The sequence below is a fragment of the Ambystoma mexicanum genome, chromosome 3q, assembly GCF_040938575.1.
Source record: "Ambystoma mexicanum isolate Mex_15411 chromosome 3q, UKY_AmexF1_1, whole genome shotgun sequence".
NCBI classification, from domain to species: domain Eukaryota; kingdom Metazoa; phylum Chordata; class Amphibia; order Caudata; family Ambystomatidae; genus Ambystoma; species Ambystoma mexicanum.
In genome coordinates, this window is record NC_090926.1 from 1,057,097,738 (window position 1) to 1,057,119,085 (window position 21,348).

Genomic DNA, 21,348 nt, shown 5'->3' on the forward strand with positions numbered 1-21,348 from the left:
TGCGCGAGAAGTTTCACACGCGATTGGGCCTGGGGGAGCGTGTGTGTGTATTTCAGGGGTGCGCGAGAAGTTTCACACGCGATTGGGCCTGGGGGAGCTTGTGCGTGTATTTCAGGGGTGCGCGAGAAATTTCACACGCAAATGGCCTGGGTGCGTGTATTTCAGGGGTGCGCGAGAAGTTTTACACGCGATTGGGCTGTGTGCGTGTATTTCAGGGGGTGCGCGGGAAGTTTTACACGCGATTGGGCTGGGTGCGTGTATTTCAGGGGTGCGTGGGAAGTTTCACACGCGATTGGGCTGGGTATGTGTATTCCAGGGGTGCGCAGAAAGTTTCACACGTGATTGGGCTGGGTGCGGGTATTTCAGGGGTGTATTCCAGGGGTGCACGGAAAGTTTCACACGTGATTGGGCTGGGTGCGGGTATTTCAGGGGTGCACGGGAAGTTTTACACGCGATTGGGCTGGGTGCGTGTATTTCAGGGGTGCGCGAGAAGTTTCACACGCAAATGGCCTGGGTGCGTGTATTTCAGGGGTGCGCGAGAAGTTTTACACGCGATTGGGCTGGGTGCGTGTATTTCAGGGGTGCGCGGGAAGTTTTACACGCGATTGGGCTGGGTACGTGTATTCCAGGTGTGCCGGGGAGTCCTACATGTGATTTGGCAGTGTGGGTCCTCCCAGGTGTTCCCTGTACACCCTCCACGGCCCCTGCAGGCAGCCCACACCACAGGGGACTACCCTGCATCCCTGGTCATGTCCCGCAGGCAGCCCACCCAACATGGGCATGCCCCCCAGCAAAGGCACATGTCTCCTTGCACTACTGATCACCAACTCATGTCCCCTTGCACCCCCACCACCCAGCATTGCGGGGCACCTGCCAGCAGGCCCCCACTCATGTCCCACTCATGTCCCCCTGCACCCCCACCCCCCAGCATTGCGGGGCACCCTCCACCAGGCCCCCACACATGTCCCCCAGCCAACATGTCATCACAATCTAGATCCCTGGCCCTTATGGTCGGCCTCCAAATGCCAAACACCCACCCGAGTATTGCATCCACCCACTTAGAAATGGCAATAACATGATAGAACCCCAATTGCAAGTTTGGAAATGAACACATGTCCCTCACATACACCCAATGAGTGTCAGTGAATCTCAAAACCCATATCATGATATGCATGATACCAATGAGATGATACTACACATTGAAGTTTGATGAAATAAATGTATTAAAAGCAGCATAAATGGAATTAAAAATAAACAAATGACAATGGGAATCAAAAACCAAAAGCAGCATGTCCGTAAAATAATGAAAAACCACAAATCATAATCCAAAGGAAAGGTGTCCAAAGTCATAGTTCAAGAAAGTAAATCCAAGGTAAAAACTAAACCGAAAACCATTGCTCCATGGGTAAATCCAAAAAAATAAATAAAATCCAACAGTCAACTATATACAGATAAACAATCCAGGGTCCATGATCCCAACTGAAGAAATGAAACCTATATAAAAATACTACCTAATAAAAAAACTATATACAAAAATGTGGTCCATTGTCCAAAAGGTCCAAAATAAATAAAAAAGTAAAGGAAACCTAACACTAACTACATAACTATTTACAAGGGCAGCGGGCTAGTCCGTCGGCTCACTGGTTGTTGTCATGGGCCAGGGCATCATCGAACTCCTGTTCAATGGCTTGGAGGCGGGCATGTTCCCTGGCCCCGAGGTCTCACAGGGATAATGCAGTGTCCAGCTCCAACTCCCTGCGAAGACCCTCGAGGCACTCAGCCCGCCTCAGCGCCCCCCGCATGGAGTTCTCCGCCCTGACCATTGTGAGCCGTTCCTCCTCTGCCCACTGCCGCTCCGCACCTATCTGCTGGCCCAACCGCTCCCACACGGAAGCCACTCCCATTCCAGGGTTCTCCTGCCCTCCGGCCGATGCCTGCACCCCTGATGTTGATGGCCCCGAGCCATGATGCCTCCCACGTCGAGCCTGCCGCTGCCTCCGACGCAACTGCCTGTGCCAGCACGACGGCATCCAGGCTGATGGAATCCACCGACGCCGTCGTGCACGTGCCCTGCCCGATGATGCCGTCACATCCTCCATCTGCTGGGGTCCAGTTGCTGGTGTGTCCACCCCTGCTGGACTTCCGACTCCCGACTGTGGCAGGGATGGGATCCCCACCGAGGTGGCTGCATTGGTCGGGGCAGGTCCACAGGGGGCCCTGGTGGCATCTGGGCCGGAAGACGGCATGGAGTACGACTGGCGCATAGCCTCCACAGAGGAGGAGAGGGTCGCCAGAGTGCCCGACACATGTACGAGACCCCCGACCATGACCGCTCCCAACTGGGCCACGTTGGCACGGTGCTCTTCGTGATGACGTGCGTGCTCCCCCCGGGAAGCACGCACCTCATCACGAATGACAGCTGTGCGCAACGCGACACCAATCAGGACCTTCTCCATACGGCCAGGGGTCCCCTCGTCCGCAGGTGGAGGGGAGTCAGATGACATTGACATCCCCCCTACCTGCGGACGGGCCTGGGATGGGGCATCCCTGCGGGTGCATGGTGGTGCAGTCACAGTGTCAGGGACAGTGACATGCACAGGCACCTCCACGGCGACCTGTGCTGCCTCCTGCCCCTGCCCCTGGACTGCACCACTGGCACCAGCAGGGATGCCCCCACCAGGCCCCATGTGCGGCTCAGTAGCGGCCTCCTCCTCCTCTGTGGAAACCACCAACCTGGATGGCTCCACACCGTCTTCCGCCGTTGCAAGCCCCTGTGGGGGCTCACCCACCCCTTCCGCTGCAGCCGTGGGGGCATCCCCGCCGCTTAGCTCCACAGTGCCGTCTCCGCCCTCTTCTTCACTTTGCGGTGTGTAGAGGGAGACATAGAACAAAAGCATCAGGGTACTGTACAATGGTCCCCTAGACAGGAAGCAATAGCAGATGAGTGGCACTGTCAAAGATCACTTCCATCATGTCCCTCCACAACACATGGTCAGTCAGTGCAGGCAAAACACATGCAGTAACAGGCATGGCGCATGCTATGGACATAAGCAAACATGTCCAAGGGACTCTTGAAGCATACAATGTTGTTTTTGGACTCACATGCATCATGGGTCATGCCTATCACATACACACACTCCAACGTACTTTCATCCATCTGGACTCGTACACCCCAGACACAGTGGATGCAAGGATAACTAGGCTGCATCAGTGATTCTGAACATTGTCACAGACATGTGTCATGCATCCATGACATTCACAAGTCACAGACACGCAGGTCAGAAACACAGACATGGACACCATACATGTACATGGCATCAGCACCCATCCCTCACCCCCACCCATGTCCAGGAACGGAGACTGGCATGCTCTCATGTGTCCATTCCGCATAGGGCTCCCCATGTTGCATTTAAACACATACACCAACCGTGTGCTTCACACATTACTGGTCTCACATGCATGACCATGATGTCCCTGCACACACACACACGTGTACATGGCCTATGTCACACATACAGGCAAGTATCAGACAACCAGCACACTGCAACATGCCCTGTCTCACACAGCAATGCTTGGCCACTTACCGCTCGACTCCAGACGGTTCTGCCTCTCAAGGATCTGGGCATGGAGCGCTGGGCGTACGCGTTCCAGGACCCTCAGCTGGATGGTACTCATGCTGCCCCGGCCCCCCCTCCACAAGGCACCGGGCCTTTATGAGGGTCCTGGACCTCAAGTCCTCCCAGTGCTTCTTGACTTGCTTGATGTTGCGGGTTGCCACCCCCTCCGCGTTGATGGCAACCACAAAGTCGTCCCAGATCCTGTCCCGTCCTTCCTTGTCAGCGCGTGGTGATCCGAAGAGGGCATCATAATGCCCCAGGACAAGCTCCACCAGGACACCAACTTCCTTCTGACTGAAGCTGGTGGCCCTCTGCCCCTCTGGCTGGGGGTCGCCAGTGGTCTTGGATGGTGTTTGCCCGACATGGCGACCCCAGAGGCAGGCGTGGGTGGGCAACTGGGTCCTGGGGCTGGGCTGTGGAGTGATGGTATCCCAGTCGGGAGTGTTCTGTTCCAGCAGGGGTGGACACAGCAACTGGACCCCTGCAGATGGCTGATGTGCAGGCACCAAATGGCAGGGCACGGTGGCAGCAGGCAGGCAGGCAGCAGCAGATGGCTCGTGGGAGGCTGCTCGGGGTGCTGGGGGGCAGTAATTCGGCCTTTTGGGCAGGAGCGTGGTCTTCCGTGTGCTTACGCGTGGCCAGCTTGATACGGAGTGATTTGGCACGTGAAAATTCTGCACGTCAGCGTGTAATTTGAGGAAAGGCCCTTAGCGCGTAAGCGCATCAGCATGCATACGCGATTTCATTGGACCAAAGGCCCTTAGCGCGTATGCGCGTCTGTGATGTATCGCGCACGGGCGTTGCTTTTCGTGGGGTGCGGTGCGTGTGTTTTGCAGGCGTTGGGGTTCACACGCTATTACTTCACAGCGGGTGGGTGTTGGCTACGCGTTCTTCTACATGCAAGGCAGACGGTGAGTGGTACCCTGCTCCCCCAGGCCCGATCGCGTGTAAAACCACCCGCGAGCCCCTGAAATACACGTACCCCGCTCCCCCAAGCCCGATCGCGTGTAAAACCACCCGCGAGCCCCTGAAATACACGTACCCCGCTCCCCCAGGCCCGATCGCATGTGGAACTTCTCGCGCACCTCTGAAATACACGCACACGCTCCCCCAGCCCTGATCGCGTGTGAAACTTCTCGCGCACCTCTGAAATACACGCGCCCAGGCCAATCGCGTGTGGAACTTCTCGCGCACCTCTGAAATACACGTGCCCAGGCCAATCGCGTGTGGAACTTCTCGCGCACCCCTGAAATACACGTGCCCAGGCCAATCGCATGTGGAACTTCTCGCGTACCCTGAAATACACGTGCCCAGGCCAATCGCGTGTGGAACTTCTCGCGCACCCCTGAAATACACGCACCCAGGCCATTCGCGTGTAAAACTTCTCGCGCACCCCTGAAATACACGCACACGCTCCCCCAGGCCCGATCGCGTGTGGAACTTCTCGCGCACCCCTGAAATACACGCGCACAGGCCAATTGCGTGTGAAACTTCTCGCGCACCTCTGAAATACACGCGCCCAGGCCAATCGCGTGTGGAACTTCTCGCGCACCCCTGAAATACACGCACCCAGGCCATTCGCGTGTAAAACTTCGCGCACCCCTGAAATACACGCACACGCTCCCCCAGGCCCGATCGCGTGTGGAACTTCTTGCGCACCTCTGAAATACACGCACACGCTCCCCCAGGCCCGATCGCGTGTGGAACTTCTCGCGCACCCCTGAAATACACGCGCACAGGCCAATCGCGTGTGAAACTTCTCGCGCACCTCTGAAATACACGTGCCCAGGCCATTCGCGTGTAAAACTTCGCGCGCACCCCTGAAATACACGCACACGCTTCCCCAGGCCCGATCGCGTGTGGAACTTCTCACGCACCTCTGAAATACACGCACACGCTCCCCCAGGCCCGATTGTGTGTGGAACTTCTCGCGCACCCCTGAAATACACGCGCACAGGTCAATCGCGTGTGAAACTTCTCGCACCTCTGAAATACACGCGCCCAGGCCAATCGCGTGTAAAATTTCGCGCGCACCCCTGAAATACACGCACACGCTCCCCCAGGCCCGATCGCGTGTGGAACTTCTCGCGCACCTCTGAAATACACGCACATGCTCCCCCAGGCCTGATCGCGTGTGGAACTTCTCGCGCACCCCTGAAATACACGCACCCAGGCCATTCGCGTGTAAAACTTCTCGCGCACCCCTGAAATACACGCACACGCTCCCCCAGACCCAATTGCGTGTGTGAAACTTCTCGCGCACCTCTGAAATCCACGCACCCAGCACAATCGCGTGTAGAACTTCTCGCGCACCCCCGAAATACACGCACACGCTATTATTCACACAGCGGGTGTCCGTGTTTGTCGCGTACCCCTTTGCACGTCATTTGTCCAAGAGGGCCCAGTATGGGACATTCATCAGAGCTGTATATAGGTGCTTTATGTTAGCGCACAATTTGGCGCACATTTTTTTCCTGCGCAGGGAAGCTACCGCCTGCTTTCGTGTGACGGACATGTATGGGCCTGTGCGCGTCTTTGGTCGTGCGCTGTTTTTCCCTATTCGATTCCATGAATACGTGTTGTAGGCGAGCGTGTGGGCGTTCCGCGCACTTGCCTCCTGTACTTCCCCTGTGACGCCCACATTTTCACGAGTTGTTCCCCATTCTGCGTGTAACGCCCCATGTTACGCCTACTTTTGTTATGTGCGCCGCGCTATGTGCGAATTCGCTGTGGCCTTATCGCACGGCGTTCGATGACCTGTGTGCCCGCGTGCGCCAGCGGGCACCGCGCACTTTTTCAGCGCACATCCTACATTTTGCACGTGCACGGACTTCCATGAATAGATGTGCGCTGTTTTCTATGCGATAATCGCACTTGCACTGCGATTTTCGCTATTTCACTGCAAATCGCACGTTTTCGCACGCATGCGTCGTTTTTGCAGCGCACATTCATTCCATGAATCGGCCTGCAAGTGTATTGTAGACCCACTGAGAAGTTCGGTAAAAACGCTGATCACCCCCTCACCGCCGACCCCCCCCCCCCCACCCCCCCCTCCGTGGAGCTGTTACTAGATCTGCTCCAGGGAATAATCAAATCACGCTTTGATTATAGCGTTTCAGGTTGTTTTACTCACGCTTCTAAGCTCTGTAATAATTAGTGCTACTATCTTCAAATTTGGTGTAGTTCTTGAGTCTATTTCTTAATTTTGTTCTTGGTGCTCTCGGCTCATTGGTGGAATGTCTTTGCTTAGAAACACGAGGCGCGTGGCGGGGGCAATGCCTTTAGCTCATTGGGCAATAGCAAGCAAGCTTACATTTGAGGAAGCCGAGGAAAGTGCTGCATTTTAAAGCAATACTTTCTGTTGGCTCAACAGCTATTGAATTCATTCATTTATGAAGGGGAGCTCGTGAAACAAAGACTTAAACATGTGTCACAGTAGCCAGACACCGTATTGCTCCACTGCAGGAGAAAGGGAAAGTGGTGTACCCCTCGGAAGCATTCTGCTGTGCAAGGGCCGTGTGAGTCAGCGCTCCAGGCAACAGACATAGCAAACAACACTGGCAGAAGGGCACCGGTGCCTGGTGTCTGGCTCTGCCAGAAGGGCACCGGTGCCTTGTCGATATTTCAAGATACTGAGTCCTGGGGATGAGCATCTGGCACTCCTGGCTCTGCCAGAATTGCACCAGTGCTTGGTCTCTATTTCCAGATACTCCTGGGGCTCAGCGCCTGGCGGCCCTAGCAGTGCACAGCCAGGAGTGACAGGACTGCCAGATGCTCAGCCCAGGAGTATCTTGAACCAGTGCCCGGTCTCTGGGTCCAGATACTCCTGGGACTGAGCACCTGACAATCCTGTCATAAATTAAGGACTGGCCGGGACCGGCTCTTTTAGCTGGGCGCATGAATGGGAGCACTGTGGTAGCTGTTCCTTTACTGAAGTTCGAGGGGAGTCAGGTGGACTTGGTTATCAGAGCTCTCTCGACACCTCCCCCTCCAACCCCCCCCCCCCCCCCCCCCCCCCCCAGGGACCCCGTGCTATGCAAGCCAGCCAGTCCCATTCTTTGCGGTCTGAAATGTACTTTTGAATTTCCCATTTCAAATGTCTGACTACAAGACCCGGAAATGGAAGAATACATTGGACTCGATTACCTACTCCTGTCCGTGGAGTCGAGGAAGCTCTGACTATGGAGCGTGACGCGCAGAGGCTAGGGGAGGGGGGGGACAAAGGTGGCCATAGCCCCAGCTATTGGTTGTACCCCCGGATAGAATCTTAGGGGCTACACAAAAGGCTAGCTAGCCCCCAGTCCCGACATTAACGTAGCCCCGGATCATTTCCAGACCTAGCAACACCGCTGCGGGAAAGCAAAGGCGCTCCTCGCCATGGTTCGGAGATGGGGCAGCTGCTCCTTGCCCTCGGGGAGGAGCGTGGGATTGCTGGCTGGCCTGGACACTCCCTTTTTGCTCTTGCTCTATTCTCTACACTGGACACAGGCACGCATTGTTTTGGGCCGCACACACTCCCGCAAGGTCAGAGCTGTCGCCGGGCAGCAAGAGGGGAATGTTCAGCACAGGCGGGGCTCCCACTCACTTCTATTCAGGCAGATAGATCGCTGCGGCCTGTGAGGACATGCCACTACCAGAGCTGGTGCCAACCGGTGAGTTCCAGGAGGTAATGAAGCTGAGGTGCAGGGGCACATCTCAGCAGCAGTCACCTAACCTGCTGAGCTGTCTTTGCGTTTTACTTTAGGGTACTGGGTACTGTATTTCTCCCAGGCCACAAACAGTTTTGGGCTGTAGCCCTCCCTAACCCCCAAATTAAGGTCGATTGAATAGGTGGTCTTTGCACTTTGACGTTAGATGCTAACACTTACTGAGCCCAGCAGGCGAAGAGCCAGAATCTGCACGGGGGAGTATCCCCATGTTTCAAGGAGAATGGGGGCAACTGCTGTCTGTCCCATTGTACTCGGCGCCTATGGAGGCAGGAGCGACGATAGCAGAGCTCTCAAGTTTATGGTGGCCATGTGTAAGAAGGCCATTTAGTCGTATTTTCCCCCTTTTGGACTCTGGCACTTGCAGTTATTTCTTTCCAATTTGAAATGTAAAAAAAAAACTACAAGTCCCAGAATACCAAGCAAAAACGGGAATGGTTAGCATTCTGGCGCATGAGCACGGTTAAAACCCCTGGACCTCTGAGTGGCTGGTAGTTCTTAGGTGTGAATGGCTGGGGCAGAGGATGCGTGATGGCAGCTGCGGGCTGCAAGTCTCCTGGGCTTGCAGGATCATTCTTTTAAATGAGGCGTATCAGATTGAAAGACTCTGAATGCTTCTGTATCAGTGGGTCGGCTCTTCAGCTGGGATTCCTTGGGAAGGGGCCCTGTAATTACAGAGCTCTTACTGCGAGTCACTTCCTGAATGCGGAGAAACCTCCTTTTGGGCTTACTGCACAAAAACACCCAGACTCGCTTGTAATGGAAAAGGTTGCTTTAATGTGACAGGCCAAAGCTCAAAAATAACCGCTAACCTGGCTCCCTGGCCTTACAGACTAACGCAAAATGTTTTAACAACTAATTTAATAATTCAACACTTGCATTTCCCCCAACAAATAAATAATTAATTAGTTTCACTTCCTCCCTACCCATCCCTTGGTCCCTACCGTCTCCTTACCATCTTCTCAAGGCGTCCCACTTTCTCCCCGGGGCCATGCCCCTCCATCTTCAATACCTGTTCCCCTGGGGTAGCTCATTTGTGCAAACAGCACCAACCCCATCATTTCCCGTGCTATTCCCCCATTGTGCTTCAATCCCCCCTCACTAAAAGGGCCATGCCCCCGGCAACAGAAAAACCCTCCACTGAGGTATTCTTTCTGCCCCACCCCTACCAACTTCCTTCTACTTCCAACTCCTTATTATCTCTTGCACCTGCAAAGTCAAATCTAAAAGATAACTGTTCCCATAAATTAACAGGTGAACACCATCCTCCCTGAAAATCTTGAAACCCTCATAAACTATTTCTTTGTGCTCCAAAACCTTCACCGCTGCCAAGGCACAACATTTCCCCATCTCTCTATTTATTCCCTTCCTCGCCTGCTATATTGCTCCCCCACTTCTCGCTCCCCTCCAAACTCTCTGCGGCAACAGCTTAGTCCAGACTACTCTTGTTTTGGGCCAAATTTCCCAGACCCATACCAAATCCCTTTTCATTTTTCTCAGCAGAGCCACACCTGTGTCCCTTACAAGGTCATTCTGCCCTGCATGAATAATCAACCCCTCTGGAAACCCCTAGCGCTCCTTCAACCTCGCCAACATAGGCAGCAGCTGATCCCAGCGAAGCTCCCCTGAACCTGACCACCTTACCAGTGCCACTTTGTAGCTGCACCCAAATTGTGTGCCAAAAACCCTTTTTTCTCTGTCTCCTTCCCCACCCACTTAACAATAGAGTGGTCCACAATCCAAATCTGTGTCATCTCCCCCGGCCTCCGTGCAGCATCTGAAAAAGAATTTACAATGTCACTTTCCAGTCACGACCACCCCACCACATTCAGCCTGACCCTATTTCAAACAGCTTCTTTACCCAAGTCCCTAATATACCCTTTGTACTTCCCGGACCTCCACCGTCCCAAACTTTTCACCTTATCCTCGGAGTTCCAAACTAATCTGCCTTTTCCCCAACCGCTACCAGTACCTTCCGTAGCACCCCCAAAACTTGCGCTGCTGATACTGCCACCTCATCCTCATGCTGAAAAACCAGACCCGTCCTTCCCCCACACATAGCTCCTTCCACACCAAACCCATCCTCGCAGGGCACAAATCCTTACTGCCCCAACCCAGCAACACCCAACAGCCCTTTCCTTTTTGATCCGCCTTTGACCTCTTAATCCTGATGTCCAGTCCTAACTCCGAAAAATAAATATCTTCCCAACGCAGGACACTTACCCCTGTCTTTTCTCCCACCAGCTCAGAAACCGTAAAGGCACCAAAGAACAACCATATAAAGCAAGTTGCAAACATCACTCCCTCCCAAGCCGACCAGCAGACCCCCTCCACAGCCCGACACAACCTAACCAATAGAGCCGCCGATACCAGCCTCCTACTGTCCTTCTCCCCTCTTACTCTCCATTGCCCATCCCTCTAACATTCTGCTCGCCATTTCTCCACCGCTCGGGTGGAAACCCCAAACCATTTCCCATAGAAAGCGACCCCCGCCATCTTTCCCACTATAGTTGCCTTAGACCAACCCTTATCCATTTACATCATCCCTTGTACGCTCTTCCGCTACATGAACCACGCATTCGTTGTCAATGTTTAAGTTCATTTTCCTGTTCTGCAACTCCTTCCCCCACAACTCCATCGTAACCAACAAAGGAAAACATTCTAGAAATGCTATGCTTCTCCCTTCCTTCAACCAACGCGATGGCCACTTCTCAGTGCACAATTTCCCTCCCCAAAACACTCCAAACTCCCATGCACCTGCTGCATCTGAGAATATCTGCACTTCCCATGACACTGTATCCCCTTGCAGCCACATGGATACCCTGTTAAAATTCTCCAGAAACGCAACCAAATCCTCAGTCTTCCCGTACTGCCCCTGACACCCTTACCCGATGGTGTGGGCACAATGCTCACGCCATAGACCGCGCCATGTTCCTACAAAAAGTCCGCCCTCGGGCCACCACCTTGCATGCAAAATGTAAATGCCCCACCAGCCTCTGCATTTCCACTAGCGTCATCTTCCGAGCCCCCACCGCTTTCTCTAGCAAACCTACCAGTCTGCTCACCTTGTCGTGTGGCAAGCGTGAGGTCATGGCCACTGAGTCCTATTCAATCCCCAAAAAGGTCAACACCACTGCCGGTCCATCCGTTTTGTCTTCTGCCAACGGCACCCCCAACTCTCCCATCAGGTCCTGAAACATCCCTGGCATCTCCCCGCACTCCTTCTTTGTCCGTCCCACTAATGAACAGAAAATCATCTAGGTAATGCAATACCCCTTCCAATCGAGAACTAAATGAAAAAACCCACAGCAAAAATGAACTGAAGCGCTTGAACAAGGCGCAAGAAATTGCCCACCACATCGGCAAGGCCTCGTCAATGTAGATGCGGTCCTCAAATTGCATTCCCAGAAGCCAAAAATCCTCCGGGTGCACCGGCAACAACCAGAAAGCCACCTTAATGTCGCACTTCGGGACCTTCTTGGGTACAAAACCCAGTGGGGTCACCACTAAATCCCCTGGAAAATCAGCAAATGGCCCTACCACCCTAGCCGCTGCTATCTCCCTGCCCAATTTCTCTCTTACCACTTCCACATTTTCCCTGGTGGACTTCAAATTCTCCGCCCAACGACGCTCCCTTAGCCCCTGGTAACCCAGCCTGAAACCATAACGAAAACTGTCTCCCAAGATCTCTGCCCCCTCCCTGTCCGGACAAAATTCAAGCCACTTCTCCAACACCTCCAATTTAATTGGAGTAAAAGCCTTTCCTCACAACCCCCCTGCCTGCTCCTCGCCCCCTGTCTCCTTTTTTGGAAACACTGAGTAATTGGGTGCTTCCCTGCACGTTTACTGCATTCATATCTAAACCTACACACCGTCCTTGTACAGCCGTCCTTATTAAAGGCCCAGCATGCCGCTGAGGTTTGCCCTCTGCCTCCGACCCCTGTCCCCTGGTGGGCGGGGCGACCAAGAAAGGGCCGGAAAGGCACAGGCAAACCATTCTCTATGTGCAATGTCGGGGCTGGCCTCGTCGGTGCCATCCACTGCAGCCAGAGATCCATATATATTTCACCCCAGACCACCTGGCTGTCCTCTGCCATCCTTGCCCTAAATTCTTCATCGTAACGCACCCATGCGATACCCCCAAAACTCTTAAATGCCTTTCTAATCACGTCCATGTACTTTAGCAGAGCCACACATCTCTCTGGACATTTCTCACAATAGACACTTGCATAGACAATAGAAGCCGACATCCAATTCTCAATCGGTACCATTGGGCGCGAGGCCAGCTCCCTCTCCTCCTTCCTAGAACCCTCTTTGGCTCTCACTTCCCTATAAAGCAGCTTAAACACGTCCACAAATTCCCCTGCCCATATCTTATCCTTTGTTGTCATCAAATGTGCTCCCAAAGGTTCCGTAATGCCCATGTATGGTAGCTTTTTCTCCTGGCCCTTCACCTCTACCTCTTTCTCCCTTGGAACCTGTACCTCGAGCGCCAAGGGCTCAATCACCTTGTCTGTCTGCACCTCCACCGAGCAATTCTCCTTCTCTCCATCCACGCCTCCAATAGCCTGTACACTAGGGGTGTCACGGTATTGATTTTATGACAGTATGATAACCTTCTTATGAAATGATGGTATACCGTGGTTATCGCGGTATAGCACACAGGTTTAACTATTGCCTTAAATATTTTGCTAGGAAAAGTCAGGATTTCTATATGCTCTAAAATGTTTGTCAATAAAGTACTAATAGCTTTTTTGCACTACATTCCCCCACATGACGTTTACACCCTATTGGTAAGTGTCCACCATGCTGTATAAATCTGAAATAATAATATCAACAAACTGACTAACCAGACACATTTTGCACAGGCTGCCGGACTTACGGCACACTAATAGCTTTATTTAATGTTGCGCAACAAACTACGCAGCACCGCACCCATGACTCACTCTTCTCAGCATCACCAGGGTAAATGGAGACCTGGTGGGCTGCTCTGAACCCTTGCTGCGACAAAAGAAAGTACTCTTTCTCTCTCTGAGATTGTGTACTCTTTGGCAAGCACGCTATTCAGGCATGGGATTGGATCTTTCCTCCTGGCAATCAGTCTCTGATCTTGTAGAAGGGGCCAGTGAAGTGAGCACCCCCAACCACGAGTGGCAACGTTTGAGTTTCATAATAGGGGAAGAAATTCCCCTGCCCTACATATAAGCAAGGAACCAAATGAATTGAGGGAGCACGACACCTATCCGAATCGAAACGGTGCATTTCAAACCTCTTTTTTTCTGACGGATTTCAGAGAGTGGGTGGAGAATGCCCAAAAATCGACAGGCAGAAATGAACCTATAACATATCTGTATCGGTTAAATTTACCTGATTTCTGGTTTGCACTTTTCCCTCAACAGTTACAGAACTCAGTGTGTAGCCCTGATACTGTTCAGAATCACTGCACCACATGCAGTTCATGTATATTACTTCAAAACCAAAAGCATGTTTTCTCCAGCAACATGTGGATCAGACTCAGCCGTTCATCCTTCCGAAGTCGACAAATGAGCACCACACACCGTGGGTAATAATAATCAGCGCTCAGATGCCTGAGGGTTCGTAGCGCTATATAAATGCAAAATTATAATTATGTAAATGCACACGCAGTGCATACATATCACTGTACTGTCAGAAACTGAAAACTGATAAACATCTCGAAAGGGGCAAAGTGAGGTTCCTGCCGCCATTGCTCAAGGGGTTAATTGTCCTCTTTGCCCCCCTGTACTTGGCACCTATGTGCACATTTTAAATATTGTGTGCATGCTCTGGAACAGAACCTGACCCCCCCCCTTTCAAATTACTAAAATGACATGGGAGGCAAAACCATTTGTCCTGTCACTCCACTTGCGACAGCCATGCAGCCTGAACAGTATTTTGCATTTGTAGCATAGCGCTGCATTTTAAAATGATTTTATGCAATAACCTCACTCTCAAGGTGTGTGGGGTGTATTCCACAGGTATATTTTTCAATTCGTTTTTTTTTCAGGTCAGCCACTTTCCCAAGGGACACTTCAAAATAGGGGAGTCAAGACCTATTGATCACATTGGCACAGTGCTTATAATGAAGCTTGAAGCCCCCACCATGGTAACAATGCAGACAATGCCGTCTGTAATTACTAGGTGCTTGACGGATCCCTGGCCACAGCCTGAAGACATTTTGATTCCTATATGTACTCCCATGCTGTGTACGTTACAATGCACTCTAATTAGCATCGTTTTCAAGTCCACTGTGACCCACCTCACAGTGGCAATGGGTAAATTCACCAGTTGGGAACTTCAATCTACTTCTACTACATGCAATGCAAAATGTTGCCTTGTTAGCAGACTACATGGGTGCCAACTTTTGATTTTCACTGCAAGGGAAAGTAACCAAGCAAATCGAGGGAGCCTGACCCCAAACCAGATTAAAATGGTGCATTTTGTAGGACATATTTCATAAGTATTTGGGGGCGGGTCCCATGAATCTAGAGGCAGCACTTGATATAACATCTCAGCAACAGTAAATCGCTGCTTTAATTTCAGTTTATCTATAAAGCCAACAGTATTTAATGTCCCGCAAACTTGACATTGCGCACAGAAAACTTAGGATGAAAATACGGAAATGTGAATTGTAAACATTTGCAGGGTGCCAAAGTGAAGTTCCTGACCCTTTTGCTAAAGAGCTACGCATGTAGGCCTCCTACCCCAAAGCCCCCTCCCCCCAGGTACAATACATCTTTATAGACTGGCTGCACTAGTTATAAGTGCACTTTGAAAATTAAAAAAAAACGTAAGGCACATGCCAGGGAATGGCGGACAAACTCAAAAAGCATCAGATTTAGTACAGACCCAAGCCCACCCTTGAGTCCTCACCATCCCTTCTCTGAGTCCAGTCCACAAGAGTCCAGCTCGTTTGGTGTGCTGAGGGGGAACAGCCCCTGGATCTGTTGCTGTTACCAGACCACGGCTGCAGCCAGGATGCCCACTATGATCACTGGGTGTCAGAAGCCAGCCAGTCTTTTCCTCCACCCAGTTACATCGAGATCACCACTGCACTCGTATTTGCCCAGCCAGCACAGTCCAATCAGCGAAATGCTGCGTGTCCTCGCATATGCCACTTGAGCTCTTGCAAAGTCTGCAAACCTGCAACTGCAAGCTTTATGTGGCACATGCTCGAACTGGGGAAAAGTGTTACATTTCTCTGGTCTGGGCAAGAGGATTTGAAAGCAACGGGGTTTCCAGCATTAGGTAAAACAGCATACTTTACTGTTTTGTGCCCAAGGAACGAAACAATGCGGGTGTAGCACATGGCTCCGAATCTGATCTCCGCCTGAGTCTCAGAGCCACAACAACTTCCTGTCACTAGTTTGGCCTGTTAATGTTGTGTGCCTCGCACAGCGCTGGCTGGCAATCCGGTAGCTGATACACATCTGCAAGACAAGCAGCCTGCCTCCCAGCCTGGGTACAACAGTCTTTACTGGGTGCGCACAGGCAGTAAATTACAAAAGCAGGCTGAGGCTTCACTGCCCGACCCCAATTCGGTAAACCAGTGTAAACAATGCAACGGTTATTGTAGGTAAATGAAAATGCTCACGGTATTCCTACCGGTATACCGGTTTACCGTTACACCCCTACTGTACACCAATCTCTCGCCTTGCCCCTTGCAACCCTGACCCTTCCCTTCTTGGCCCCACCCTCGTGTCCACCCTCGGCCATGCTGCTGACCAGTCCCCTTCCCGCTCACCTCTATCTGCCCTGCCATCGCCCATCTGCAGCCTGGCCTCCACTCCGATGCTCCTCATCTCCTTCCTTACTGGGCTCCTGATGCAGGGACAAAACATGTCAGCAGTCTCACTTAGACAGTTATCCCCCCGACCTCTTGCCCCCCAAACCCCTTGCTCCTGTCTTTCACATTCCCATCTTAGGCCCCTTCTCGTCCTCCCCTTCCTCCTTACAGCACTGTATCCTTCATCCTCCCACTGCCCCACATATTCTTCCATCCCTTCATCATCCCCCATGTAATACCATTGCTGTTGCGAGCACATGCTCGGGCCGGGCAGATCCTCCTCTTGTGAGCCCCTTGCGTCTGCCCCGCCACTCCATCGGCGACATCTCGGCAGGGCCACAGAAACCACTTCCTGGTCCTCTTCTCGGGCGAGGGGTCCTCTCCTCCACCCTGTGGTCTTCCTTGCTAGGGGCTGTGCTGTGCCCTCTAGACTGTCCTCGCAAAGTTTGTGGCGGGGCCATTCTTAAACCCTCTCCATATTCCACCTCTGCAATAGCAGGGGCTGCTCTGTGCCCTCTGCCCGAAATCCTCCTAGCCGGGGTGGCTGTTCCGAGCCCCTCCCTAAACTCACTAATCGAAGGGGACCGCTCTCTCATCCTTCCACCTGCACTCTTCTGCAGGTATTTTCCTCCCTTGCCCCTCTGCCCTATCGCCCCTCTCTGCACCCCGTCACCTCTACCTTCATGCCCCACCCGACCTACACCTTTTTGGACACTCCTAACGTCCCCTTCCTCCACTTCGTCTTTGTCCCCCAAACCCCCCCAGACCCTTCTCTCAACTGCACTCTCTTCCCCCCCTCCCCCACCCCCGGACGCTCTCTTGTCGATCTACCTGGGTGCCAAAATATGCCCCTTGATGCTAAACCTAAATGCACTAACACCCGAGCCAAACCTACTCGTGGAAAATACGCGTGGGGGGGTAAACGACTTAACTGGTATACCCTAAACAGAAACCAGTGCCCTAAAAATATTATTCTGTTATATGTATTGTCTTAATTAATCCCCTTATTATTAGTATTTTTTATATATATACACCCCCTAGCAAAATGCCCCTTTTCACCTGAAAACCCCCACCAATGATCCGTAAGGCTGAGGGGCCTTCAAACACGTGGATACCCCTGCTCCCCAAACTAAAATATTCCAAAAACCCTACCGCCCCCTGGCAGCGTGCTGCAGGCACCACACTGTCCTTCCAGTACAATGCTGCCGCTCCATGGACCACGTGCCTAAAAAAAAATATGGGCCCGGGCCCTTTAACGGCTTAGCCCTGGCCCACGAATCAGATGCCGGGAGCCAGACAGCTGAGACCGTGCTGACGAACCCTGACACTCCCTCTACCGCCCCCGCCCGCACGAGCCCCCAACGCCCAAAGGAACTTGCTGCCCGAACGGGGTGAACGAAGCCCTACCCAGGATCATCCAGCCCCCAGACAGACGCTCAAAGCCCCCGGGAGAACGCCGACCCAAACCGGATCCTCCTCACCCCCCGTACCTTCCGCCCGCTACCCAACAATGGAAAACCTCACAGGGCTGCCCAGCTGAGGTAAGGGGGGGTACCTTATCTACGGTACCGCCAACTATAAAAATAGTTACTAATTCCTTTTTTTTTTTTTTTAAATATACCTTACTAACTACCTACCCGTCACCCGCTACCACTATGCTGCTACACTCCTCACCTCAGCCACAAACCACTAAAGGCCCAGATTCAGGGAAGGCTCGGGAGCAGGCGACCAGGACAAACGCTCGTCCTAACCGTCGCCTGCTCCCGAACCTTCCCTGCCCCCTTAAATACCCCTGGGGGCGCGCTGCGCGCAGGCCATCTTGTTGGGGATAGGAAGTAGCCAATTATGTCCTCAAAAATGCATCTGGCGGCGACGTAGGGTAGGGCTGTCTCTCAGGGCCCTATTCAGAGGTGCATGTAAAAACACGGAAGTGTTCATTCATGAAGGATAAAGGGTCTGGTTGGCTCTAGGATTGGAACCTGCCCATGCTAAGCACCATTTATAGGTTGGAAGGTTTGTTCTGGTGTCGCAAGATCACAGGAGTGGTTAGGGGTTTAGCCAGGACCCCAATTTGGTGCGTATGAGAGGTGGGTTTACTCCTGGTTATCTTGTCTGATTTTCAGTATCAATAATCCTTCTAACACGGTAGTTAGTGCGATACAGGTTCGCTTTTATTGATGGTTTTTGAAAGATTCCTCTTGATACAATGATTAGTGTGTAAAACACTGTTATGGCATTTTGTGCCTTGGTGCGGTCAGCCGACACGTGTTTCAACCCATAAGGGTCTTTCTCAAGGCAGGTATGTCTTGCTATGATCCCTAGGTGGGGTTCTTATTGTGTTGTGGGTGGCTGTCCTTTCTACTGCCACAAGGACAGCCACCCACAACACAATAAGAACCCCACCTAGGGATCATAGCAAGACATACCTGCCTTGAGAAAGACCCTTATGGGTTGAAACACGTGTCGGCTGACCGCACCAAGGCACAAAATGCCATAACAGTGTTTTACACACTAATCATTGTATCAAGAGGAATCTTTCAAAAACCATCAATAAAAGCGAACCTGTATCGCACTAACTACCGTGTTAGAAGGATTATTGATACTGAAAATCAGACAAGATAACCAGGAGTAAACCCACCTCTCACATTCATGAAGGATGAACACTTTCTGCAGCAGCACCCTATTCTGATTAAGTGCTAATGCGCTGAGCTGGCATCAAAGGCATGACTTTAGCACAAGCGTTCACTGCCCAACAACAGCCTTAGCAACCATGTGAAATGGGTGTGCAATGGGATTCTGCTTTCTAGAGCACAGCTTTAGCACGGCAATAGGTGGAGTTAAAATACAGCTACAGTTAAGGGCGTCTTCACACGTTTTCCTTTGGTGAATGGCGTTTCCGAGGCGGGAGCACCACTTCTTTAGTTTAATGAAAGTTTAAGGAAACTTTCTTAAGCTAGAATAGTGGCAGTCTTTTAGAAAATGCTTGCAGTGCCACTGGAGCACGTTTCTATGTAGACGGTATATTCATGCCAGGATTTCCACCCACCCCAGAATGGTGGTGCTGGAAACTGGAGGGGGGAATGCTGGCTTTCCACGCTATCATTTGCACAAGCTCTGAATCTGGCCCTCGGTCTTGATTTTTCAACGTTATGGTATCCTACTGGCAGAGGGGCAGTATACCTTGGGCATCGTGGGATTGAGCAAGTATTTTAAAGTTCCCCTTAAGGAAGCAACACTTTGGCATGAACATCTGTAAAATGCCCCAGTTTATGTTTGAAATGCAGCCGATGAAAGTTAATGTTGGGGCTCAATCCACTACGTTGTCTTTTATCTTGGATAGGATTTGGCATCCACAAATGGTTTGTTGATTTTGGTGTCCCTCCTTTAAAACTGTAGACTATGGTAAATATTGTTATTTTACTAGCGTTTATACCCACCACCAGTGCCGGCTCAAGTGGTGCGGTGGCGCTGCAAATAAAGGGCCCCGCCAACAAACACAATGTGAAGCGGTGCAAATAAAGGGCCCTACCAGCTCAGACAATGTGAAGCGCTGCAAATAAAGGGCCCCGCCAACAAACACAATGTGAAGCGCTGCAAATAAATGGCCCCGCCAGCTCACACAATGTGAAGCGCTGCAAATACAGGGCCCCGCCAGCTCACACAATGTGAAGCGCTGCAAATAGAGGGCCCCGCCAACGAACACAATGTGAAGCGCTGCAAATAAATGGCCCCGCCAGCTCACACAATGTGAAGCGCTGCAAATAAATGGCCCCGCCAGCTCACACAATGTGAAGCGCTGCAAATACAGGGCCCCGCCAGCTCACACAATGTGAAGCGCTGCAAATACAGGGCCCCGCCAGCTCACACAATGTGAAGCGCTGCAAATACAGGGCCCCGCCAGCTCACACAATGTGAAGCGCTGCAAATAAAGGGCCCTGCCAGCTCACACAATGTGAAGTGTCAGTCAATAATTTTTTCTGTTCGCCGACTCCAAGCTCCACTCAAGCGTGGCACCAGCACCTATACAGGGAACACGAGAAGGAATTGAAACTCCTGAGGAAGCAAAGGTTGCAGAAAGGCTCGGACTGGCCCATAGGGCAATACAGATTTTTGGGCTGAAGATGGTCAGTGTGAGCTACTACACATGTTTTAGAAAATGCTACTAACCAAATCTACTTTAAAATGCACTATTTGGATTCAATTTTTACCGAAAAGACCCCCTTGAGTAGTACTGAACCCATTGTCAGGAAAATAGTTAATTCCAATTTGTTATCGAGGGCCACTTTTTCATTGGTGTCCGGTACAAATGTACGTGCCAGTCCGACCCTGACTGCAGACCCGTGCCATGAAGAGTGTCTGGCTCCTAAAGCTGGTTCGAATTTCTCAGTCCTCTCTGCATTAAATAAATCACTTGGCAGACTTTTTTTTTTTTCTTAAATAATTGAATTCTGGGCAGAGGAATGGTGAAATTATAGAACACGGGATTCCCGCGATTCACACGTTTCCGAAGGTTCCCGTCAGTCAGTGATGTCACTTACACTTTAAAAAATCTTGGAAAATATGTATTATATTTGCAATTGAACAACCCGGGAACCCCACTTTAAAGCCAAAGCAAACTGTGTGTGTGAAGTAAAGTGCTTTCACCAACTGTCGACCAGGACAATCGTAGCATACACCATGCATGGGGTGAGGTACAAACCCCAGTGGAAACAAGAGAATCGAGAAGGTACTGCCATCCTATTCTTTTTCTTCTTTTTTTAGTCCGTAGTGTAGTACCGAAACACTGCTGGCATATTCCTGCCCTCGAGAGAATCAGCCCGTTTATTATCTTTATAACTCTGGAAAATACGACATTGTTGTTTCCAAGCACCAAGAGTAGGGAAACGGGGTATAGTGGAGGGAGAGGTTTGGAAGCAGCAGAGTACTATATTCAAACTGTCGAGGTGCAATCCAGGTAAAGTACACCTCTATTCAATGTAATATGGCTTTTGTATAGCGCCTATTCCGATTGGTATGGTCTCAAAGCGCTGTAGGTGAATGCCCTCGGTGTACCGAAGTCCGCGGAATGGGAGATTCATCAGAGGAGTATAGAATGTGTGTGCGCATTTTAGCCAATACGAAGACAGGTAGGGGTGGCCAAGTCCCTGCTAGCAACCCATGTTGAGCTGGCTTGTGGATGAGTGCGAATGAACAATAAAATATGGCTCGGCACTACAGAAGA

General features: G+C 51.6%; 1 protein-coding gene across 4 annotated transcripts in view; it reads left to right on the forward strand.

Annotated features, from left to right (window-relative positions):
• TMC6 (transmembrane channel like 6) overlaps window positions 1-21,348 on the forward strand; it is a 608,423-nt gene that overhangs the window by 221,072 nt on the left and 366,003 nt on the right. Inside the window, exon 1 of one of the 4 annotated variants that reach the window (XM_069655254.1) lies at window positions 7,900-8,269. The exons of the other annotated variants lie outside the window; for them this stretch is intronic. The gene's annotated coding sequence lies outside the window, so the exon portion shown is untranslated. Of the gene's footprint in view, window positions 1-7,899; window positions 8,270-21,348 lie in introns of those variants that run through there. 4 annotated transcript variants of the gene reach the window in all.